At 40.0% G+C, this 26,414-nt stretch overlaps 1 protein-coding gene across 2 annotated transcripts in view; it reads right to left on the reverse strand.

Moving 5' to 3' along the window:
• Positions 1-7,353: 7,353 nt before the first annotated feature.
• arap2 (ArfGAP with RhoGAP domain, ankyrin repeat and PH domain 2) overlaps positions 7,354-26,414 on the reverse strand; it is a 119,935-nt gene continuing 100,874 nt past the window's right edge. The window contains exon 34 of one of the 2 annotated variants that reach the window (XM_086059828.1): positions 7,354-7,837. The gene's annotated coding sequence lies outside the window, so the exon portion shown is untranslated. Of the gene's footprint in view, positions 7,838-9,926; positions 9,950-26,414 lie in introns of those variants that run through there. The other variant, XM_086059829.1, reaches the window with a different exon arrangement.

Consider the following 26,414-nt stretch of genomic DNA (forward strand, 5'->3'; position numbering starts at 1 on the left):
AGCTACCAATTTGTCCTACCGGATTCTACATGACAGCTTGTTTTAAGCAATGTAGCTCAGGGTTCACTTACTTTTGCACCGACATGAATTGACCATAAAACTCGTTTTAATTAAGTTTTGACAACGCAATTGATTAAAAATAGAACAATGCGTTGAATTGATAAACCTACACCTACCTATTTCATATAAAATGTAATGGTTCAGATTGAACAACAAAATCAGGTTGAAACAATTGGAAAGTCCAAATTGCTCAAGGAGGTTCACAAACTTTTGAGCAGCACTGTATATAAATAAATATTTAACTAAATAAATAAATATATATATATACATAGTATCAAGATACGTATTAAATTGTCTTTTATTGGAGAAATGCAGCACACCCCTGCTCGTTTTGAAACTTTTGTTGTGTGTTTGAGCAAACCTGTTGAATTTTTGCCACCGTGCATCTGGCTCGCCACACTGCCCAAAAAACAAACAAAGCATTGCTGGCTGATGCAGCAGAAGATTCAAGGCCAACTGGATAAGACGGATCTTTGTTCGGAATGTCTGCATGTTAATGGCAACAGCCGTTACTCCCTGTCGCATGAATCCCTCGCCATACACAAATACACCCACTCATACATCACCTCTCCCTTTTCTTTCACACCCTCATCCATTATTCACAAGCACATTTTTATTGACTAGTGTTTTTTTTTCTTTCTTAAGCATCATACTGCCTCTCTATGCAGATGATACCGTTTCGACTGGGAGCGATGCAGCTGCATTAAAATACGTCAATACCAAAACGCTCACGATCATTCATGCTCCGGGAAAATTTGACGCCCCCCCACACACACACACACACCAACCACAAACCCCAGTCCATCCTCTGACAGTCTTGTGGGTTTGCTAGAAAGAATAAAGACATCCCGGTTGCCTCGAAGGAATATTTTCGCTTCGGTCGCCTCAGTTGTTCGCACCTTTTTGCACTCATTTCCACACTTGGCAAGGTCACCTGTATCATTTGCATTTTTACAAAATTGCTTCTTTGTTGAAAGGACCCTGATTTGTATTAAAGTGCTTGTACACAGCTGAATATTCAGCACCATTCAAGGGTGAAATCAATAAATTCCTTCAACATTATACTAGAGGTGATATACAACGGCTCAACAGCATCTAAATTATTGTCTGGAGTTGAGCATGGAAAATGTAGATTACAAATGCACGAGATGACACCCTTGAGGAAACTTTTGAAGGACTTCCCAAAGCGTAACATCATAATTAAGCATCTTTTTTTTTCTATACATAATATGTTGTTCTGGTTAAATTAATTGAAGCCTTAGGATGCATGAATTAATGCGGTGTGTGATTTAGCCCAATAGGAGAAAGCATCATTAACGGCAAACTGCAATCCATAGCGCAGACGCGAGTATAAATACATCTTAAAACAACGTTAGTAAGCTGATTATCTTTTGAGCGTCAATGGGAATTCCAAATCGCTTAGATGAGCAGGTTCGCGCCTGGGCAATGCGATGTTTGCCGCTGATGTGCCACAGATAGCACAGTCTGCTTATCAGCTCCAAAGATATACTCGCACATATATAGATTTAACTTCATGCTGCCTTTCTCAAATCTGACGTCTAATGCTAATCTGCCCCTCTTGCCAAGACTTCCTAAAACAAAAACAAAATCCATTTTGAGCCACGCTGTGTAACGTTGTGTAAAATAAGCGAGGTGGCAACCTGCTACTTTTTCCTTGCTTATCAGAATAGTGAAGTGAAATAGCACATTGATGAGACACCTGACTTGCATGACGCGCGATTCATTTCAGCATTGGTCGCTGAACTGCACTGTCTGAGGTCACACTGCAATTAAAGCTTTTAGAATTCTCCAAATGAAGTAGTGAATCATCGCTTGACAGCTGAAAGCAAATAAAAAATAAAAAAATAAATTGAAGGTTCTTGGACTGATTTTCCAACACTGATGAATGCTGCGCTACTTGGATGGTGGATGATGCTTTGTCCCAACACGGCTGCGCCGTCAGCAAGAATTTGGCGCAGTAATCTTTTGGACTGGCATTGTAATCGAAAGAACAGAAGTAATTTCAAGCTGACAATGTATCAGGGAACGGCAAATCCGTGTGTGAGTGACTGGGTGTGAGCTGTGGCTGACAGCAGCTCACACATGAGAGAGATTATGTTTTGCTTTCACCCAGCATGAAACAAACGGCGGAGAAGTAGCATTCGGTCGAGTGGCCCTCGCTTTGTCGCAACACCCTAACTATGCCTCAGGTCGACCATAAAGGATTTTTTTAGGCTGACGCTGATTCCGATAATTGGCAGAATCAAATTCCAATAACCGATTAATTGTCCAATTAAGTTTTTTTTTACTCGCGACTGCCACCTCTGGCCCAAAGCGCAATTGCAGCATCTGTGTCAGACTCGTTCATGGTGCGCGTGCGAGTAAGTGCACGATCTTAAAGCGACAGCCGCAGTTGACAAACGAAGACATGACTTCAAAAGAGGTAAGAAAAACTCCGCCCCTGCCCTCCCCAAAGAAACTGGGGAGTGTGCAGGGTCCACACACTCTGCTATAAAGGGAAGATAAAAGCTGATAGATGCTGGCAGAGTAAAACAGTCAGGGCTCTTCGTACTCATCTGGGCATTGGTGGAGCATGCATGAAGTAAAAAAAAAAAAATAAAAATAAAAAAGCTTTAACATTACCTTTTTAAATGGCACAATGCACTTTTGCAATAATAAATAAATGACAGGCAGAAAATGTACTTACTTTACTTTTAGATTTGTTTAATTTACAACAGAGTAAAAAAATAAAAATCGGCAAAAATCGGCCACTTTTTTTGCTGATTTGTTGTTTTGTTTTTTGGGGCAGGAGAGTGGGTTTGAATGATATGATTTTGTCTAATTTTATCACGCAAAGATATGCAAAAAAAAAAAAAACAATGAATCAGCAACAACAACAAAATCTGCCCATTTAATCGGTCTAGATAAGATCAATGCTTAAGAAGCGTGGTCCGCATGTTTGCATCTCATTATTTCATTGCTTGTGTTTGTTTAAAAAAAAAATGCATGGGAAGAGGACCTTCACAAAAATAATTGCACATTAAATTGCAATCACAATTATATCGCCAAGATCTCAGCCACAGAGATGCTTTGTAGATAAATCACAAAAAAATGAAATACAAAAACAGCATGAGCCTAATAATTTGAAACACAGCGTAAATTCCGTCGAGATCAATTGTTATTTGTTTAAGATTTGTCAGGGATGTAAAAGCATCCACAGCGCTTCTAATAATAAATAGCAGGGCCTAAAAATACACAGGTATACCACCCCTCGCTAACCACGGGGACCCGGCTCCTCCGTCCGCCGAGACCGCTCGCTGACTAATGAAGTCGGGAAGCTTAGAGCAATTAGACACATCAAAGCTGAAATCTGAAAATTAATTAGGCATCTCCTTCTCGTTTGCAAGGCGCATCCGCTTCATTAGCATACCGCCATCAAAAACAACGCAGGTGCCCGTTGTTGACGCCACGACCGCATTCACAAATGTTTGCTCCTCATATATTTGGACAATTAAGAGAGGTAAATAAACAGAAGCGTTCAAGTTGAGGTGAATGCTGTAAAGATCATGCTGGATAAGGCTACAAGCCAGCCCCGTTATAGTAGGCACGGGTTCGATTAACAAACAACAACACGCAGTGCCATACGCGCGCCATTAATCATTAGCGTGCATCAAACGCTTCTTTAGGGTGCGATACATCAAAAAGAGGACCTTGTTACCGCTCGGATGAAAAGAATACATTGACTGAACTCCGTGGTCCTTCTCCGAGCGCCATTATCCGCCCAATTTGTTGCTGTGTGTTGTGCCAAGCCGCATCAAAGCGTGGCCAATCGCGTGCTCTAATAAAGAACTACTTCAAACATGCGTGCTCATTATCAATGACACCCCGATTTTAAATGCCAGTATGTAAATGACAACCCTCATCAATGTTACATTCAAGGAAGGAGAATGTAAAACATGTTTAATTCCCCAATGACGAAACTAGTTTCAAGAGCGCCGCTTTTAAAGTGGAAGTCAACCTGAAACATTTCTTGACAATATGTTATATGTGACCTCATTAGTCCAAACATAACATTCTGATTAATATTACGTTTGTGGAAAGCAGTTTTTATCAATATCAGAAGGCGGCCATTTTGCCACTTGCTGTTGAGCAAAAATGACATCACAGCTCAGCTTCAGAAAACAGGTTAGCTGTGATTGGTCGTTGCCTGCGCCTTGAACAACTGTGATGTCATTTTCCCTCGACAGCAAGTGGCAAAATGGCCGCCTTCCGATATTGATAAAAACTGCTGAATTCTGCCTCAGTTTTGAGTTTTGGGGTTCGACTCCTACCTTTGTGTAGTCTGCATGTTCTCCCTGCACTTGCATAGGTTTGCAACGAGTACAAACAAACAAACAAAAAAGGATGAATGGACAATGAGTCAACCATACATAACCTCTGATTGATTTGTTGTCCGATAGAAACGGACGCCTCTTAACCTGTTTCTTCATGGAAATCTATTAATCATTTCCCTCAGCCTTCCGTGCTTTGAAAATTGATGTGGCGCAATATGTTTCCCTCCAGGCTGCACTTTGATTAATGAACCTTACACAGAGCACGCAAGTCACGTCCATCTTGTCCAGTGGTGTACTTGAGTCAATTTTTCACGCATCTGTACTTCAAGTGAGTATGTATTTTTCTGACATCCTTTAACTTTGACACCCGACATGACAAAGGCAAAAAATAATAATACATAAAAAGTCAACTTCAGTTGAAATCTTGGTGGAAAAACAGCAGCGACATGAGAGTGTGAGCAAGTGAGCATTACAGACAACAGCAATAAGCTGTAAAGCCCCAGTGTGTATTTTTAGCGCCATCTAATGGTGACCTAAAAATTCAATCAATAAAAAAACAAAACACTATGGATTTCAATAATAAGCAAGAAAAAATATGTTCCATCACATCAACGTACATATTTGAATATAATCATAGGTCTAGTAATCACTAATTATATTTCATGGCTGAAGTCTCACCTTACAAGAGGCTAACGTGTAGCAACGCGGTCACTTATTGCACACTAGGGCTTTAAATTATTGATAGTCTGTATTTAATGGCTGACAACATTTAAAGTCTTTTGTTGTTTCGTTAGCTATGATGAGGTAAATTACAGCTATATGGTGGTTACAGTTAACAGCCACTAACAATTACTGTTAGCTAGCTTTTTTTGTTTTTGTTTTACTGCTAGCTAACTAGCTCACCTGCTAACACACCACTCCCACCTTTCCTGCTGTCGTTACTCTACTGGTTGGCAAGTCATGGAAGTCAAACTTTTCCTAACTGTAGTAAAAAGCTATATATATATATATATATAAATAAATAATAATTTTGCAGTAACATGGCAATAGCAAAAAATATATCATTTATCGCTAACCTTGTTGAGCTAAATATGAGTACAGTATATAGGCCTATTAATTAAATGCTTAAAGTAAAATCTTTCGAGGAAATTTAAAATCAATGCAGGCGACAGGAACTGGGGAACGACAATAGTTTTGCACCTCAACACAGTGGAGGTCCCCCCCAGGAAAACAAAGTTCCGACCTGGGGTGGGAGATAAATCGGACCTGAAGACAAAGACTATATTTCGTTGCGCTCTAATCTGTCTCTCCCAGCCCTGTAAACCATTAAAAGCCAGACAAAGGCAGTTTGGAGCCAAGCACCCTATTGGGAGATCTTATTTACAGTGGAACTGACACTTTTGCCGTCCGTCGCCTCCATCTTGCTCCCGCGCTTCCTCGTCCACCATTTTATCCCCCCCGACCCCCTCTTCTCATTCGTTTCCACTTCCACCGGCACTGGGTGCTGTGGGCTTTTAATCTCGGGCAGCTGAAATTCCATCTCTCGGCAAAGCGTTCAACTTCCTGCTCCTGACCTGGCGTTTAATGGAACTATTGTGCAGTGTGAGGCACATCACATTATGGGTGAGAAACATGAGGACATTTTCGCTCGCCACCATTAGGGAGGCTGTTTTACCCGACAACACGTCCCAAAAAAAAAGCTTCTGACGAAAATTGGATTTGCTACCACCTGATGGAAGGTTTGAATTTGATGGAGCTATTTACTAGTTTAACTTTTCATTTAACTTTTTAACACATGATGACCTGGGAGTAATTTTTATTTTTTTATCATTTTAAAATGTATATTGTCCTAGGTAAAAATAAATCAACATTTTTGCAAACCTGTAAAGTTGTCGTGTAAATATATGCTTAACGTTATTTCAATGGAGTTAAGAGTGAGAGTTTTTTTAAATGCATGTTTTTTTTCTGCCAAATGTTCTCATTAAATTTTGCAATGAATAAAAAAACAAACATTATATGTTGTTTGTTTCTTTGTCTAGCAAGCGTCCTCAAAAGAAAGAATACATGTAAGGGAATGTGAAAATCGATGTATACAGCTTTGGAATTTAAAAATAAGTAATTGATTCATTTCACCTGTTTTAATAACTTTCTTCATATTAAATCGCAAAAAAAAGTGATACTTGGAATCGTTTTTAAAACATCTTTCTGGTTTCGTGTATCAAGCAGGCTTTGAAATGTTATGCACATAGTATTTAAATTAGAATTTCAGGCTAATTTGAGTCATGAAGCTCCCTTACCATGTTCGATTGATTGAAGCCACTCTCAGGTTGATGGCCGTCAGCTTTACTTGACACTACTAGGCCATTACGACTCCAGTCCAGTTCAAGTTCCTCTTCTTTCATAATGTCTTCTTCGAAAAATAAGGTATTTTATTACTGCAATAACGTGTTTTGAATCATGTTAAAGGCATCACAGATGGCACGGAACATTCATTTCACTTGTTCCGACTTCCTACAACAGGTGGCTGTCAATTGCGTGTGGTGCGTTCCGAGAAATGGGAATTTCTAACTTCATGTTCGGAAAACATAACGCCAAACTGAAACAGAAAACTCCCAAAATAAGATTTAGATTCGTGCATAATATCAACAATAAACATTACGATTTTTTGCAAAAAAATATTTATTTAGAACTGTTATCTCTCAGTCTAAGCAAAAATATTAATCTTTTCCTACAATTAAACTATCTCCTGAACGCAACTGTTCATAAAATCCGTCCATCCTGGGACGTCACACGTTATGGGGTAAATGCCACGGAGGAGGCGGGACTTCCGACTTCCGTATGTCACAAACTTGCGCTGTTTCCGGTTATGTTTTTTTTTTTAAATCTTTATTGTAATTTACAAAACAAACATCGCAACAGTAAAGTTATTCTTTGCATGAATGAAAACAACATAGGGAGATTGCCAGAATGAACATCAAATATCAAATCAAATCAATACAAATATGATTTAACATCACAAAAGCGAAAGGATCAATCAATAATAGAATTACAAAAGCATCCATAATAAGGAATTACAAATTACAGAAGTATGCAAAAATAAATAAATAAATAAAAATTAAAATGAAATGAAAATAATATACAAGGGAGGAAAAGATGTTTCGATCTTAGACATTACACAATTCAGTAGGGATTTTTTTTTTTTATAAACCCCTATTATTTTTTTTGTGCTTTGGTCTCTTTGACCAATTTCAGAGATTTCAAATAAAAACTGAATTCGCTTAGAAAAACAACACATTTGGGAGATGATTTTCCGGTTGGTGTTTGCGACGTGTGGGCAGCGTTCCGGTGTTTGTCCTTGCGCCCCGTCGACGCGTGCGAGTGTGTAGTGTGTGTCTGTCTCAGTTGTCCGAAGCATTTCAGAGAGGTACCCTATTTACACATACCTTTCAAAAGAAAATGAAAAAAGTCAGTAATTAAAGCCCAAACGATCATGTCAACAAGATATAATGAGAAAATACGGGGGAAATAAATGCCGCACTTGAAAGTGATGCTCGCGGTATGATTTTTTTACCACCTCCCATATATTCAGCCCATTACGTAATTTTAATCTCTGTTCATTTGCCTGCCTTGGCATTGTTGTTGTTGTTGTTGTTGTTTTAAGTGCAATTTTACTGCCACTCTTGGGCACTTTGCATTGCCTCGTGTCAGGAAGGCACTATAAAAATAAACCTGTCTTTTCTTGCCTCTTAACTACCACCTGTGGTGTGCCTTTGTACAAGCTGAAATGTGTTGGCCGGCTTGAATTAAATGTGAAAAACCTGCAGCCCCTCGTTTCCCCACACAAAACAAACATTAGCACGAGAGTTGTGATGTAGTTGAAAAATCTCCCAGAATGATACGTAACCATTTGCGGATGGGAGGAGTTTGGCAAACTTCACATGCACTTTTTTTTTTTTTTGCCGTGCATGTGGCTTAATCGCTTTGTGCTCAACGCGTCAAATGGTGGGGAGTGTGATAAGCAACCTTCTGGGACTGGTAAGGGTCTGAAGAAGCCCCTGTAATGAATGGCTGGAGCTCTGCTGATGCACGGCAATCATTAACAGCCTGATAATTACTCTGGATACCTCGGTGGGTTGCATGTGTGTGTGTGTGTGTGTGTGATTGAGAGATGCAGGGCCTGGTCGAGAAACAGATAAGCCCGTTGCGTGTAGTTTCCAGTGCATGTGTGGCCTAGAAATGTCCCGCTTTAGCTTTTTACTCATGATGTTCATGCTTACAATTGCAAATATGAACACATCCCCTTGCTGATTACTGTATATGTGAAACGGTTTCTGCTCAAATGAAACACAACTGGTCTGATAAGGAAATGTAATGGCAGCAATATAATATAATATAACAGTACACTTATCATATATTCTTAATCCTCTGCGAGGAGCTGAGACAATTAGCGGAGATGTCCGTCTGTCTGTTTATTTGAGTCAATACCCCAACACTTTTTTTTTAATATTAAGCACGCTATTACAGGGTGCTATTTTTCTCATTAACTCGTCTGCTACCAAAACGTATAAATATGTTCTAATTTAAATATTGCTAGTGTCCCAAAAACATATTTATGTGTTTTTTATGTGTGTGTGTTTTTTGGGGGCTAGAGCATACAGAAGGCTTTGATGCAGCCTCTGACCTTTAGAGCTCGCTTAAAGCAATGGTAGGTATTACAAAAAATGGCCAACAGATAGCAGCAGAGTATAAGAGATCAACCAGGGCCATGTTGCAAAAAGCTGTTTTCCCCAGCGTTTTAAACAGATTTTTTAATAATGATGAAACTTAGCTATATTCTTATACTAATTGCTGCAAAACAGAAACAGATGGAAATACTGTATACTTTTTTTTTTCCTCAGGAAAGAAGATACTTTTTTTTATAGCAATAGACCACTATAGTCTGTGGGCCTTGCAAAATCAGTCAAAATCCAGTAAAACAGCCGGGAGCAAAGGGGGTTGCTTCAGTGAAAATGGCTGGGAGTAAATGGGTTAAAAAAAAAAAAAGTCAAATTGTTTGTTGGAGGCTAGAACCAATTCCTGCCATTTCCATTGTTTTCACTGTGGAAATACGATTTGAGATAAGGCTGATTGAAACTATGAGCGTTATCACAGATCAAACTAAAGTTGCACTAGACAATTCAGTCAAACAAATTCCTACTGAACTTCATCCAATGTGGCGGAAATAAGCAGGCTTATCGTCAATAGTCGAACAGTCCCAAGTGTGGTTGTTGCGCGACAAACTGACAATGTTTTATTTCCATCCAGAAGTCCAAACAATAGACGTCCATATTTCTCACTCAGCCAAGTTAAAATCAACAACGCTGCCTTGTTTTGTTTTATCATCCCAGGCGCTGATGTTTGGCGAGCATCCAGAGTGGCGTTCCCATGATGGAGTGCCCAAACAGCGGTGCCGGCCCGCCCCTTCTGATGGAACGGCGGACCAGTTTCCACGGACTGCGGGAATGTTGAGCGGAGGGGGGGGGGGGGGGGGGGGAGATGGAGAAGGCTCCAGCCAGCTGCAATTAAACAGAGAAATGATGCATGAAATGGCACCGAGGAGGAGGAGGAGGAGGAGGGTTTGTGTTAGTCAAGTGAACATAAAAACAAAGTGATGTTAAAGGCGAGTACGACAAGTCGAGGAGAAACACGAGCGGAATATGGAAAGGAAGGACGTCCATTTCTTGTAACAAAACAACCATCGCTGGCTTGTTTGTTTTTTGCTCATGATATTTTCATGTCAACGGCCCTTTTTTTCACTTGTCAAAAAGTAGTCAAATTTAATGTATTGGTTTATCATTTGTGTTATTTATTTTTTTATTAGCAATTGCTATGAAAGTTTATGATTTCTGTCTTGATGCATGTGAAGATTGTTACATCTTTTCCCTTCGATCGGCGAGCCAGATTCTGTATGAAAAAAAATTCCGTCGGAAATTGGTGACAATTGATCGCTCAGGAAGTGAATAACGCAAACAAAGGCAAAGAAAAAGGCGTCATCTCGTAAATCAACTATAGCGATTAGCTAAATGTTGCTATTTTATTTTATCAAACAATGTCTGGTTGGTATGTTAATTATGGGGCAATACTTTAATCATATAAATCTCATTCACTGCCATTGACGTCAAAAATTCATTTAAACTTTTTCTATTAGTTTAACTTTTTTTTAAATTTTGTTAACAAGAGTATGAAAACCTAGGATTTTTTTAATTGTACATTTAGAACAAATGTAAAACTAGTGATTAATCGTGAGTTTACTAGTGAAGTCATGCGATTAATTACAATTAAAAAGTGTAATCGCCTGACGCCCCGGATTTTTTATAATCTTTTCTTTTCTTTTTTTTAAATCGTGTCAGGCGATTACAATTTTTGATTGTAATTAACTGCATGACTTCAATAGTTAACTCACGATTAATCACACATTTTTAGATCTGTTCTAAATGCACAATAATTTTTTTTCTAGGTTTTCATACTCTTGTGAACAAAAATGGAAAACATGTTAATGTTATGAATTTTGGACATCTATAGCCGTCAATGGCAGCGAATGAGTTAAACGTCTACATTATCAAATCTTTTATTTTCATACAGCATGTCTTCGAACAGGATATGACATTTAACCGCAATTATTCAACCATTATCCCCGCCATTAAGAACATTTCCAAACTTGTAATCCCTTGGATTACTTGAAAGACAGATGAACTAACGCGAGGCCTCTTTTCAATATTCATACGCAGGACTGAGAACGCGGCGCACGCTTTGATATCAGATGCGTCATCACGTTCCCGTCCGTCGCCGTTTAGCACCGCAATGAACAAGATTTCAGTTAGCCCAAATGTCATTTTTATTCAGGGGTACGAGAGGGTGAAAATGAACACGTCTTTTTTGCAAGCTTGTTAAAAGTTCATCCATGCTCCTATCAGCAGCCACAGCTGGATGTCTACTGAGGGCTTTCCACACACTCATGGCGTGTGGGATTTCGGGCTTGATGGAGGAGGAAGGCTTTTTTTTCCTTTCTTTTTTTCTTTTTTGAAACTCTTGAGGTGCTCGGGTCCCAGATGACCTGCATGGACTCAACCCAGCTGAGCTTCCGCCATGCATGTGTTCCCTAATGAGAGGAGTCCGCACTGAATGGGAAGCTGTTGGAGCTTTTATTCGATTTTCTTGATATCCATCTTAATTCATTCACTGCCATTGACAGCGATAGACTTTTGAAAAAAAAACTTTTTAACTATTTCTATTAGTTTGACATTTTTGTTAACAAGAGTATGAAAACCTAGAATATTTTTTGGGTACATTTAGAACAGATATCAAATTTGTGATTAATCGTGACTTAACTAGTGAAGTCATGCAATTAATTACTATTACAAATTTTAATCGCCGGATGCCCCTAATTATTAACTCTTTGACTGCCATAAACGTTATAAAACGTTTAGCATAAACCTAGGGAAGGGCGCCGAGGACGTTAAAAGACGTCCCCTATGTTTTTTTTTTTTTTTTTCAAAAACGGGTGCAGGAAAGCCTTGGGCAGCTGTGCTGAAAGAATCAGGCTGATCTGATTAGTCAAAGACTCGTTTTGGCCCCTAGAGGGCAGCGATGACTCTCTTTGCACAAGGTTGGATGGGCCGCCCACCGTGGGCGTCAGTAGAAGACGTGAGGCGGAGCTAGAGTGTTGAGGAGACAATGGCTGATCCAAGCCACAATGGCTTGACCAAGCAACCGGTTACAAGCAGCTCAGCTTGAGCATTTTTTTCAAAGACGGAAAGCATCAATCAATACTAAAAAGCGCATTGATGTCAACGATGATGATGACAACGAGCTCTACGCCAAAGTTGGAAGCTTTGGCGTGACTGTTATGAACACGTAGTAAGCCTCACGGCTAAGCGCGGCTAGCGCGGCTAGCGCTGCTAAGGCCGGAAAACGCGCACAATAGCCGGCCGGGTACTTCTACACAATCGGACATTCGATCGGGCGATGGAGAGTTGGCATCGACCAATGCAGATTGATGATGATGATGAAGATGAAGCTCTACGCCAACGTGACTGTTATGAACACGTAGTAAGCCCCACCGGCAAAGCGCGGCTAGCGCGGCTAGCGCTGCTAAGGCCGGAAAACGCGGAGCTGCACAAGCGGACATTCGATCGGACAATGAAGAGTACCCCGAGTCCAATGCATATTCATCGGAGGAGCGGGTACAGTCTGATCACGGAGAAGACACTGTTTCTGGACTACGATGCCACCATGAATGGAGTGGATAAAATGGATCAGAACATCTCCTACCAACCCGGTATAGCAACTGAAGGACACGGGGAAGCGAGACGTAACACCACCGTAACGTAACCGTAGCATGATCCTGATATTAGACTTGATGACACACTGCAGTATATACTTGCTATTCCCCGGAAAAAAACGGCCGGCAAGAAAGTGGCGCACGCGAAGAGGCAATCTTGTGCAAATGCTGTTGCGTCTCCTTGCACGCAGGAGAGTGTTACAAAAAGAAAAACTGTCGTTGAAACATCCACATATTTGTAAATAGCACCACAGTTGCACACATTTGTAAATAGTTTGCCAAATTGTTGTCAAATTGTTACACTGTTGAATGTAAATAAACGTATTTTGCTATCAAAAAACACTTTTTCATTCTTGGTGGTAGTGTTTTATAGAAGTAAAGCACTATTTAGGTGTTTGTGGCATCATTCATGGACAAAAAGAAGTGTCAAATTCACTAGAATGCATGAAATAATATCGTTTCACTAAAAGCTTGATTTCTCCGTATTTTGGTCCAACACAGGCGAAATTGGGTCAAACTAACCATTTTCTATTGTTGATTACTAAAGAACGGAATAAGGTAGAAACAAACTCTTTTTTTCTGATGAAAGATGAAATCTTTCATTTGGTAGTACGTGTGTTTCCATAGTCCAAACAGAACATTTTCTGTGGACCTTGAAAATCAGTCAAAATGCTTAAATCGGCTGGCACTGGCGGCATCCCTTTTCTGAAAACGTCTGGCAGTCAAAGAGTTAATCATCTTTTCTTTAAAAAAAAAAAAACAACAACACATTTTTGTTTAAAATCATCAAAAGATTTTTAAAAATTAGGGGCGCCAGGCGATTAAATTTTTTTATCGTAAATTAATCGCATGACTTCACTAGTTAACTCACGATTAATCACACATTTTTTATCTGTTCTAATACAATAAAAATGTCTAGGTTTTCATACTCTTGTTAACAAAGGTGGGAAAAAATGTTAAACTAATAGGAATTGTTCAAATGATTTTTTTGACGTCTATAGCCGTCAATGGCAGTGAATGAGTTAAGGTCCATGTACTAACATGCTCTTTGTCCTCACTAGTTAAAATTAATTGTAATCCATCACAGGTAGTATATATGGAGAGGATGGAAACTAGCAAGTGCTCTTTTAATCGCTTTATTATTCACTCCCAGCCATTTTCAATGAAGCAATCCCCATCGCTCCCGACTGTTTTACTGGATTTTGACTGAAGGCCCATCGAATATTGTGTTCTATTGCTATAAAAACATGGAACCTACCAAAAGAAAGATTAGAGTCTCCTCTTTCATCAGGAAAATAGGTATATTTCTGTCAGTTTCCGTTTTGCAGCAATTAGCATGGAATATAGCTAAATTTCATCATTATTCCCAAATCTGTTTTTAAATTGTGGGGAAAACAGCTTTAAATTGTTTTGATCTCTTGTACTGTGCTGCCACCTGCTGCCCGTTTTTGTAATAACTACCATTGATTCACCCGTTCTTTGCAGTTCAGAGACTGCATCAAAGCATTCCGTATGCTCTAGCATAAAAAAAATAAAAAAATAAAATAAAATAAAAAAACACGTATAAATACGTCTTTGGGACACTGGTAATATTTAAAATAAAACATATTTATACGTTTTTGGGAGCAAATGAGTTGATGAAAAGTTAGCCTCAACTTGACACCATCACAGTGGCTAATGCTATTTTCACTTACACCTTAATTTATGAGTAAACCCGCCTTTTAAAGGCATACACACGTTCATCATCATAGTTAAAATAGTCCAGCATGTGTGGATAGTGACCCCAAGTGGGCAAAAACAATGCCTGCACCTCACATGCATATAATGTCACTGGTAATGAGTAGTGATTCTACTAGTGCACTGAACGAGAAAGGAAATAAATGTATTTACATTTTCCATGATGTCCATCTTAAAGCCCTTGTCCAGTACTAGTACGCTCTTTGTACGTTCGAGTACAGGTAATTTTTTCATACTAGTAAAACAACTATGTTACTAGTGAGGCAAAACTGTGGACTAGTTGACAGTTGTGTGCTACTAGTACTACTATTGACATAAAAATCTATTCATATTCACTTCTAGCGCTTTGCTCGTGGTAAAAGTGGCACACATGTCATCTAGTGCACAGGTTTGCTTCACTAGTAGTAACGTGGTCAGCCTACTAGTATCCCAAAATTCGAGAATAATGAGGAAGGTGAATATTTGTAGATGGACCTTGAGATGGAAAAATAAATGGTCAAACAGCTTTAGGGAAAAAGGGTTGCACAAGTCATTCTACTAGTGCACTGAATTGCCTTACTAGTGACAACAAAGAGGCACTAGTACATGTATCTTAAGCTGGATATCAAGAATATCGAATAAATGCTCAAGCAGCTTTCTATAGCAGTGTGCCGCACAATCCTCCCAAAATTGCTCTTCCACTTCACCGAAAAATGTTCAGGAAAAAAAAATTCAACTTTCTTTCACAAAAAGCCAAAGCTAATGGTTTGGTTGCGAGGCATGAAAAGGAAAAGTTCTCTGTGCTTGCGTGATCTAAAAAAAAAAGAAAAAAGAATCCAATATGCTGATGCCGTCTGCGCTTCATTGCAACCTTTGCGTCACATCACCCTCTTGACAATTGTTTCATCAAAAAAAAAAAAAAAAGTCAAGCAATAAAAGCTCAAACGTGGAGGTGTCGAATTACAGCATATCCGTGACCTCGGCGAACGGGAGCTCTCCATGTCCCACATTCTCATTCGGCTGCCCGCTTTCCATCTAATCCTGCCAGAGGAGTTTAATTTACTGCCAAGAGTTGCTCACACAATTTCTTTAAAAGTACATTTTTATGAGAGCGCAATTCCATTTCATTGGAAGCCCTGTACAGTAAATCCTATTTGCCCGGCGTCGCATGCGCTCACATTAACATGACAAAAAGTGCACGCTTTTGCTCCCCCGTCCAGCATTATTGCCCGCCGTGCCATTTTGATGCGATGCCACGCCATCGACGTGTTCGTCGGGAGAGAGAAGTTGGAGCGGCGACGACAAATATGAAATCTTGTGGATATCATCTCAAAAAACATCCCTGACGTCAATAGGAAAGTTTGAGGCGTTATGAATCAACAGCAACAATTCAGACAGTCAGTTGCTATTTTGGTATGGATAAATACTGGTGGATAAAACACTGTTAAAAATGTCTTATGCACCAAATTTAATATTACATGAGCGTTCCCAGCTAACGTGCGTTTTAACTCATTCGCTGCCAATGACGGCTATAGACGTCAAAAATTCATTTTAACTTTTTTTTCACATTTTTTTCCCATTAGCAAGAGTATGAAAACCTAGAAAAAAATGTTTTTTGTACATTTAGAACAGATGTAAAATTTGTGATTAATCGTGAGTCATTTAGTGAAGCGATTAATTACGATTACAAATTTGAATTGCCTGATGCCCCTAATTTACGAAAACATTTGAATAATCTTTTTTTTTTAAAGAAAATATTATTTTAAAAATGTTTTTTAATCGTAATTAACCGCATGACTTCACTAGTTAATTTCTAGTTAATAATCCCATTTTTTTAATATCTGTTCTAATACAATAAAAAAAATCTAGGTTTTCAAACTCTTGTTAACAAAAGTGGGAAAAAATGTTTTACTAATAAAAATAGTTAATTAATTTTTGACGTCTATAGCCGTCAATGGCAGTGAATGAGTACATTGTACATTCCAAAATACACAACACCAAACCGGTAATATTTCGTTTACTCATACATAAGTCGCAAATGGGGGAAAGAGGAGTGAAGTGAAGCTACGTTCAAATCTTGCTAGCAGCTTTAAGACTACATTTGAATCCATTACAAACCAGCAAAAAACACTCCTAAAACATATCAGATATGAAAGTCCACTAGCTTACTGCTAACACGATATGTTTTACAGAAAACGTAAAAAAAAAAAGATGGCAAAATACCTGAAACATTTCTTAAACTCAGTCATATTTTTTTTTGCCCTCAAGATAAATAAATAAAAAAACATAGGGTTGTGGTTTGGTCACGTATTGGCCTCTTGCTTTCAATTTGCATAACAACCCCCACCCATTCCGAGATTCTCAGCCAATGACTCGGCAGCTAGGCTGGCTGAAGTTACAGAACTACAAAGCCTCTTTCAGGCAATATGTAAAAAAAAAATGCATTTGTTCTTCTTGATAATCTGATCTCTTACACGAACGGCCACTAATGTGCTGCCCCCTGCTGGTCTGGAGTGCAAAACCACCACCGGGCCGCCTTCTGCCACTCAACTTTCACATTTGGTACGCTCCCACAAGGCATCCAAGAAGACTTCCCAACTCCACTCTACATTCACAGCACTCTTGTGTGACATTCCCTGACACTTATTTGGCATCTTATTAAAAAACAAAAGACGAAGACGGGCGCACAAACACGACGCCCCGCAGCCGGCAATCAAAAAGTTCAAAAACTCCTGTCGAAGCAAGTTTACAATGGTAACCTTCCGACGTGTGACAGTATTTACATAAAGGATTCAGGGTTGGGTGGAATATTAATTATTGATGTGAAGCGTAATGAATGATTTATAACCAAAGCCAATCAGAGGCTGACTTCTCCTAGCGCCACCTGAGGGATATTATACATTTATAACTCAAGGACATGCTGTCATTGTTTTTTGGCCGCGCAACTTAGTGCAGCGTGAAGGGTTTGTCTTCCTCTTCATTGTACTTGGTTTTCAAAGACGCTCGCTATTGGCTGTTCAGCAGAAAAATGGACTCAGGGGATAACTTGTAACCTCCTTAGGAAATGTGCTCTTACATAGGGGGGGTTTTAATCCCTACGACAACAATTTAGTTGCACTGGATTGGAAAAGTTAAAGGAGACGCATTGTGCATTTTTTCACAATGCAGAACAGTACCCAGGTCTACTCCTTCCATATACTTCCATCATTACCCTGATGACAGTGTGAAGCTAGGGCGTTGTGACTAGGCTAGCGTCTCCCAACCTTTATTGCGCTAATTCATATTTTTTTTTCATTAGATACATTTCAGACCAATGTGCACAGCAGTTGGGAATCACTCCTACTAGCAGAAGTGGGGAACACAATGCAGAATCAAAGCAGGCATTTTCACTTGTGGAGGCAGCACTTCATACACAACATTATGTGTATGTGGTGCATCAACAAAACCATTACAACATCTGGCTTTGGCAACATAATGATTAAGAAAGGGTAGTGGCGGATTTTCACACAGCCAAGCTTCCAAGTCAGGTAAATTTGGTATGGCTGCTGTTATTGCACTGTAATTACCTGAATAGTCACATCACAATGTGCAAAATTCAGCGCAAGTAAATGCTGCTTATCAGAAGCTAATGATGTTAGCTATTGCAGTGTATGGTGCATTTGTGGAAAAATGCACCTAATGTCATAATCGTCAACATGTATGTCATAATTTCATGAGCATAACCATATGCCCGCCTTTAAATATTCAACTGAGCAAGCATCTTTCTTCATCAAACCAAACCAATTGAAAAACAAAACAAAAAAAACTCAGTGAAGCAGTGCCAGCATGGGGCAGAGGGTTTGCTAACGTTTGCAAAAAACAACAACAAAAAACGGTTGTAACTCTGTAGCATCATCGTGCCAGATTGCACATCTCCTTCCAGGAATTTGGGTCTTGCCAGCGCTTTGGAGCGGCCATGTTGGTCACAGGTTAGCCCCCTCTGCTGGGTCTGTCAGGTGGGCTTTGGAGTATGAGCGGGCGAATAAAGGAGCGCGTGACAGATCGGCAGATGGGGAATGGTCGCCGTTCGTTGCCATGCAGCTGCAACCATAGATAACACATTCCAGGGAGGGGGGGAAGGGGGAGAGGGGGGGGGGGTGATTGTTGGAAAGCCGCATAATCCCAGCCATGCTTTATAAAAGAAGGCCCTTGCTAAGCCTAATGGTGCTACCCTTGTCAAAGGGATTGGACACATTACAATGCAAATGTGTTCATTTGATAGGACACTATTGCAAATGTGTAAAGTTTGTCCAAGGACGTATCAATTTGTACAGTAGGCACTCAAACAATTGGGTTCGAAATATAACCCAATTATGGGCCAAAAAGGCACCCAACTTGGTTCAATTGAACTCAAAATGTTGACACTAAAATGTATCAATTTGAAACTTTTTCCAACATTAAGTGACCTTTGACATGCAAAATTCAATTGAAAGATTAATCTAGCTCACATGAATCTTTCCAGGGACCATAAAAAAAAAAAAAAGTGCATCTTGGTGGTGACATCATGCTTTGGGGCGTTAGTTCATGGTACAGTGAATTATGAACAGTTTCAAATAGGAGTCAGTGTTAGTACAAAACCATCAGGAAAAGTCCACTAGAACAACTGAACTTTATTTGGAGTTAAAGTGCCTCTGATTAAATAGTGGCACGCGCATACTGACTCCTATTTAACTCATTCCCTGCCATTGACGTCTATAAACATTTATTTTCCCACTTTTGTTAACAAAAGTATGAAAACCCAGACAAAAAAAAAAATTGGTTGAAAAAAAGAGAAAAGATCATTAAAAATTAGGGCCGTCAAGCGGTGCTATTTGATCTAAATGTACAATCTTCTTTTTTTTTAGGTTTTCATACTCTTGTTAACAAAAGTGGGAAAAAATGTTAAACTAATTGAAATACTTCAAATGAATTTTTGAAGTCTATAGCCGTTAATATGCATTGGTTACATTTGAACACATTCACATACCAATTATAAGGGTGCGCACACTTTTGCAACCCCGTCAGGTTCATTTGTACTGCTTTCAAAACGACTGTATTCAATTAGGTTGCACAGTTTAGAGGCCACATTAATGCTGGAAGACAAAAAAAAATTGAACAGGGTGTGTAAACTTTTTATAATCACTGTCTACACGTCCAAATCCCTGTCATACGCAATTTAATGGCTTGTCGTGTTGCCACGGGCACAGAAGCCGTAAGCCACCGTCTGAAATGACAAGCTGAGCTCGGGTCGCGTCTGCGGCGTGTCCAAACACAACGTGGCGCGAACCACCGGCCAGATCTGCAACAATGGCTCTATCTCTCCGTCGCGATGGCTGCCAAAACCACTTCAAACACGGCCCACCCGCACCGCTCTTCACACAGGGTCCTCGAGAATAGGTTTGAGCGCTATTAGCACGGACTAGCTTGCATGATTCCAACCGGAACCCCTCCACTTCAGTTTAATTAATTTGTGAATATATATATATATATATATATATATATATATATATATATATATATAAAAATTCAACTATACCTAACTAATCTCACAACATTTTCAGTGGACTAAAAAAATAGCACTGCTTGGGACGTCTTCCTCCCACTCTGGTAATATCCTGCCCCCTACTGGAAAGGAGTGCAAAAACAACTCCTTTATATTTTTAAACACAAGCTGACAGTTGATTTGCATGCAATTACCGCATCTTGGGAGGTAATCACCTGTGCAATGTGTACTTCAGCCACACGCCTCATGCAGGAGGAGGCGATTGTGACTCAACAACCTCTGAACCTGCACAATGTAGGGGGAAGGGGGGGGGGGGGGGGGGTCAACATGAATTCATTTGCCCGCCGTATTGAAAGGATCCTAATTATCAATTGTTGGTTATGTATTACAGTAACCCGCCTGGCCTTAATTAGGGCCGCACCAATCAGAGGGAGGTTAATTCCAACTGAGGATCAATTGGGCCCAATCATCATCTACTCCCACAAGTGAGTAAATCATCAAGCGTGGATTTCCACAAACTATTAGCAATGCTTCTAAATGTAGAATGAAAAAAAATTATAATAAAAATGCTTGCATTTGAATTATTGCATATATATATATATATATATATGCAGTGCCATAATGTGTGAAATTAAAGAACCAAGTAATTTTTTGTTATTAAGTGGCACATAACATATCCCCACTAGTTTCCAATAACAAAAAAAATAAAAGCACCGATTGGTAGGTTGTCACTATTGCAGATCATCTGACTATCGAAATCTACAGTAGCTGCACTACTAAACCGCGGAGGGAATCGCACACGTTTATTTGCCTCTGCAAACGTTCAAAAAATAGAGCACAGTTTTGGCCCCATTTCGGCGGCGACTCGTTTAAAAAAAAAGAAAAAATGAAGCGAGTGGCAAAATGCTACAAGTTAAGATGAAAGAGCCGCTATTCCTGTTTGATTTACTAACTTTGTTTCTCGGAAATAAATGCTCAGCACACAAACTTAAGGGACCACATGGGACCTGCACGGCGAAGAAGGAGTCATTGTGCTTCTGCCTGATTAATCAGGCCTGCCATGCCGACTCGTAGAGTGTTGAAAAGGGAAGAGTATCACTTGGGCCGGGGGGGGGGGGGGGGTCAGGTGGTGTCCGGAGAGGGTGAGGTCTTCAGCTTTGCGGAGAAACTAATTGTAAAATTAGGAACAATTTGACATATGCATGTTTTGTCTACCTTGTCTGAAAATGACCTGGCCCTCGAGATGTCTTCTTACCGCATACTCCAGTAAGTGAAGGTTCCATGTACGAATGCAAAGTAATTAACAAGAGTGACCAGACGTTGATTAAAACACAAAAAGTGTCAGATCAAATGCATGGCAGCCCATCAGAGGAGCTTGTATCTGGCTGACAGGCAAATACAATTTTTCCTCCGCTTAATAACCTTGCAAGCAGAGAATTTCCAAGGTGGGAAACTCGCTTATATTAAATTTCCAACTTCAAATTCAATCTCCAGCCTTATGATAATAACAAAGGGGGGGGAAAAAAAGGTTATTCAAAGTGCTTGAAACTGTAATTAAGCCAGAGGAGTCACGACTCTAAGCCAAATGAAAGGATGGTGCGATGAGTTTCCTTAAAGCTGCCCCGCTCCTTGCTTCTCAACTGGGGAGCGCGACTTCTCTCAGGTTATGAGATGCCATTAAGCACAATGCGACTTGAACAAAAGCTATCCATAAGAATAAAATAAGGGGGGGGAGGTCTGCTTTTATGACGGTTCTCGGTTTTTGTTAAGGGTAACTCAAGAGAGCTCCACAATGGTGGAAGTTAAAGTGAAATCAGAGATTTGTTTCTAAATATATTATACTTTTTTTTTTTTGTTCTGCCTAAACCATAGTAAGCAGGCATGGCCGTTTTAGAACGCCTCGTTGTTGAACGCGAGTGCATGCACACCATGGTAAGAAAAGCCGAAGCACCAGGAAGGGGGGGAATTTTATTTATTTTTTCTAAATCTGAATTATATGCCACCGTGAGGACTTGCATGGCCGCGTTAGAGCGCCTCGTTGTCATGGCATGAAAAATTTCCTGCAATGACCCAGTGAAATATATTCCAGCCACCAGAAGATTTAAGCAGGTATATTTTTTTGCCACTTACAGTAATCATGTAGGAATAAGAATTATGCTAGACTAAGTATCAGACTAAGTGTTCAAGATTTAAAAATATATAGTAAATGTCGGCAATTTTAAGCTAAATGCTAACAAACATGGCAATTTACAGAAATGAGCCCATATACGGTGACAACAAACTCAAACAACTGCTACTTTAGAATAATATTAAGACTACAAGAACTAGAATAGTACTCAGTGGAGTGTAAACCTCCGCAAGGACAGAATATTCAAATTTGAATTAATATCACCTCCGCCAAATTCTGCCTGATTCATGCACGACTCCATCAAAAGTTTCACCGCAATTCTTGCAGGACAAAAGGGCCGGCAAACGCTCCGCTCCAACCGTGTGCAAAACAACGTTGGTGTCATTGTGTTTTAATGTTGATTATCATTATTAGCGTAGCTCTCGAGAGGTTCCGGCGTGATAAATGATGAACACCGAAGCCGAGACTAGGGAGCGCCGCATGGTTGCACCGCATCCACAATTAGACATTTCATTAGCATCCATTAACATTTCATTTTATTGTGTACATGGGAGCAACAGGAGGCCAGATGGTGCTTTTTACTATTGACCCGTGAATACGCGAGCGCGACTGCATCGTCAGAGTGCCTAAAACGATTAAAGTTGAGAAACGATGTGTTATCAGTCTTAGTTTTTATTGTTATTATTGCAATCATTACCATCACATCATTTTCCCCCCACTTGTTCCTGCTCTAATTTGCTCGTTTCTATTGCGATTTTTATCGCATCCAACTGGAGCAAAATGTCATTTTATGCCGGCAGATCGGCTCTGTCAGCGAGTTGCAATAAAACTAAATAATCATAAGCAGTCAGGTGAGGTTGGAGTAGGTTGAGAGGGTGAAACGGCCCCAATATTCATGTGCCAACTTTTCTTGCAATGCTAGCTTAGTGCTATTATATAATGAAAACACCAGTGAGGGGCTAACAGTTAGCATTGATAGTTAACAGAGCAGCAACAAATGGCATATATTCTCTGCAAAAAGCTTACCGGGTAGTTGTGAAAGTATTCGTTTTTTTGCATGAGTGTAACGTAGCGCCCCCTGGTGGTCAAAGAGGGCACACATATTCAACCAAGACGTGTCCTATAATTAGCATCACAGTAAAGTTATAATCAGTCAGTCAGCCGATACATAGTATTTACTGACGTCACGGGATCGCGATCATGTTAGGGAGTCAGCTTTGCTTCTATTGTGTTTACACCAAATGTTCTTTTGTTTTTGATGAATATCGATACTGCCCGGACCCGACGAAATGGCAACGTATGCTCTAAGGTAGGATGGCTCTCAAAACACGGACATTCTTACGTCTTCTGTACTTTCGGCTTTTATTGGTTGCTATGCGCATTTATCATTTGTGAATTCAAGGTGAAGAATCTCGGGTTATTTTTAAACCAAGTTAGCTAGTTCCCCGACCGTGCGAGCTACTAGCGCTAGCATGTTACAACAAAAACAAAATGACCACTTATTTTCATACACTAACAACAATTTCAACTTTTGGGCTGCCGGGAAAGGAAAATAAGAGACCTTAAGGAGGGTATTTGGAGAGATCTCAAAATCAAAACATCTTAACCACAAATCTATTTTTAGCCAGAGCTAGCCACGGCTAGCATTATGGTAAAAGCATTTTTACCATCTCACAATGACACTTACCTTAATCAAAATGGTCAGAACATACTTTGGTAGATTTTGTCGGTTGGAAATGTATCTTTGTAATTCCGGACACTTTGTCGTTCCTATTCAACATTCCATGGACCGGCGCACAATACGGGGCAAATGACGGCATGTGAATGCTATCTGGAAGTTTCATTTCACATCTTTGTTCGCCCAATTTTGCAGCCGTGAACGGCACACGTGTGCACCATTGTGAAGTGGTTTGTGAAAATCCGGAATGATTGCTGGCCGTTTGCCACACCAAAGGCGTTCTGGGTCGATAAGTGTGTGTGGGGGGGGGGGGGGGGGGTTGTCGGTGACATCATGTGAATACTATATATAAGAGTGTCAAGGAGTCACTGTGCTGTTTGTTGACATGGTGTCTACCACACTAAACATGGACCAGAGGAAGCCAGTAGAAAATTTCAGACAAGCACATTAAAAGTCAAGCAATTCAATCATGGCATTAAATCCACAATGTTGGGCATCGCCCCAATACGAGAATGCTAAATATCAGCAGAGGGAAAAAAAAGCTAGGGATCTCGTGTCGGATAAATGTGGAACGCGGCTCCGCCTCCATACATCACCTGATAATGAGCATTTAATGGGCCGACAACATCGCCACATGGCGCATCCTCCGATGAAGAATTTGGCTAAAGGCTTCTCTCCGTTGTGCTCCACCTGCATTTCAAGCATTTCAAATCGCGTTCCACTGATGTCCACCGGCCGTTTTAGGGTGTATCGCTGACACTTTGAAGGCTCTCAGCTGGAGACGCCAGGCGGAGAATCTATTAAAACCCGCGATCATTACAAAGGTAAACGCTGACATTTCAGGCAGCCTGTTATTTTGACTGACTGCCTATTAGAGGGTGTAATGCGCCGCGCAAATGTATACTTCAAGCCTCAGCGCCTCGGAAATGGACAGGGGAGAGCAGGAAGATCAATCTGCTGGTCTTTATTTAGCAAGGTCACCCGGGGACGTGTTGCAGGTTTGGACATAGTGCAGCGTTGCTGTCTGCAAAACTCTCTGCATCTGAGAAGCTCGCTCTATTAGGAGGCAGTTTACACAATATTGGTGTTGTTTATGGAACGGACGCCTTGTAAATCCATTCTTATTGCTTTATCCGGCCTCTGATTTCCACGGTGGCAATTTACGATCCTCCCTCGCTACCCGACATCTTCCGCCGTCCCGAAAGTAACCGCTAGCGTGGAACTTCAAATTGGCGTGACCAGACTTTACACAATTGAGTGACCTTCAGTGAAATCGAGCTAGCGCATGCGGTAAGGGATCATCAGCAAATGGACAAAATTGTTGTTAATGAAAGAAAAACTTACAGAAATAAACTTTTTCAAAACCAAACTCATGAAACAGGACAGGACTAAAATAATGGCACCCGTAGAAAAAGATTGAAAAGAATTTGACCATGGTGTCAGGTTCAACCAAAATGCTTCCTCTAATTAGCATAAAAGGTGTCCTTAAACTTGTAATCAGTCAGTCGGTATTTTTAAAGGGTAGCAAGTGGTCACTATTCTGTTTGGCAACTCGGTGCGTACCAACCTAAACATGGAGGAAACGAAGGAGAGAGAGAAAAAAAATGTAGCCAAGCATGTTACGGTAAATGTATCAACGCTATAAGACCATCCTGGTGAATACAATTTTGTCCACGTGTTTAACCGTTACAGCCTCCCAAATGACCGCATCAACCAAAAAAGAAAATCAGGTGTGTTGGAGGAGGGAAACTGGCTGGATAGGGGCTCTCAAGGAGGATTGGACTTGAGAATTGGCCACTTTTATTTTATTTTTTTGCTTCAATTTAATGGACATTGTGTAGCTCCTTCTGGTGTGTGGTCGTTGACCACCTGGGGGCAGTATAAAACACATGAAGAAGAGTTTTACAGCTGACTCACATCTGAATGGTATTACTTTTTTGCACAGATGATATTCATTAGCCCATCTGTGCTGTTTTGCATAGTTAGCATTAAGCTAAGTTGACTTTGGTTATCTTAAATATAAATTGATTTGTTATAAGAACTCTTTCCAAACAAAATTTTCCTTTTCTATTGGCAGAAAAATTTTCTAATTTCAATCATTTACAAAAAGCCATACTCACCATTGCCTACTTTTAAAGTGGAAGTCAACCATAAAAAAATATTGACAATATGTTACATGTGACCTCACTAGTCTAAACATGACATTGTGATTAATATTACATTTGTGGAAAATGAGTTAAGCAGCAAAATCCAGCCATTTTTATCCATCTCAGGCGGCCATTTTGCCACTTGCTGTCGACTGAAGATGACATCAATATTGCTCAGTGCTCAGACAACGACCAATCACAGCACACCTGTTTTCTGAAGCTGAGCTGTGATTGGTTGTTACCTGAGACCTGAGCAACTGTGATGCCATCTTCAGTGGACAGCAAGTGGCAAAATGGCCGCCCCCTGAGATGGCTAAAAAACGGCTGGATTTTGCTGCTTAACTCATATTCCACTAACACAATAGACTAGTGGGACTGCATAGAACATATTATTGTCCCAAAAAATTGGAGCTTAACAAGAAATATGATTGCAATTCTTGATCTTAGAGATATTTTGACGAAAAAAGGCACTAAGACACCTGGCAACCGTTTTAAATTGTGAGAAAAAAT

The sequence above is a fragment of the Leptonotus elevatus genome, chromosome 17 (genome assembly GCF_054856555.1).
Source record: "Leptonotus elevatus isolate MCC_2025b chromosome 17, RoL_Lele_1.0, whole genome shotgun sequence".
Classification (NCBI taxonomy): domain Eukaryota; kingdom Metazoa; phylum Chordata; class Actinopteri; order Syngnathiformes; family Syngnathidae; genus Leptonotus; species Leptonotus elevatus.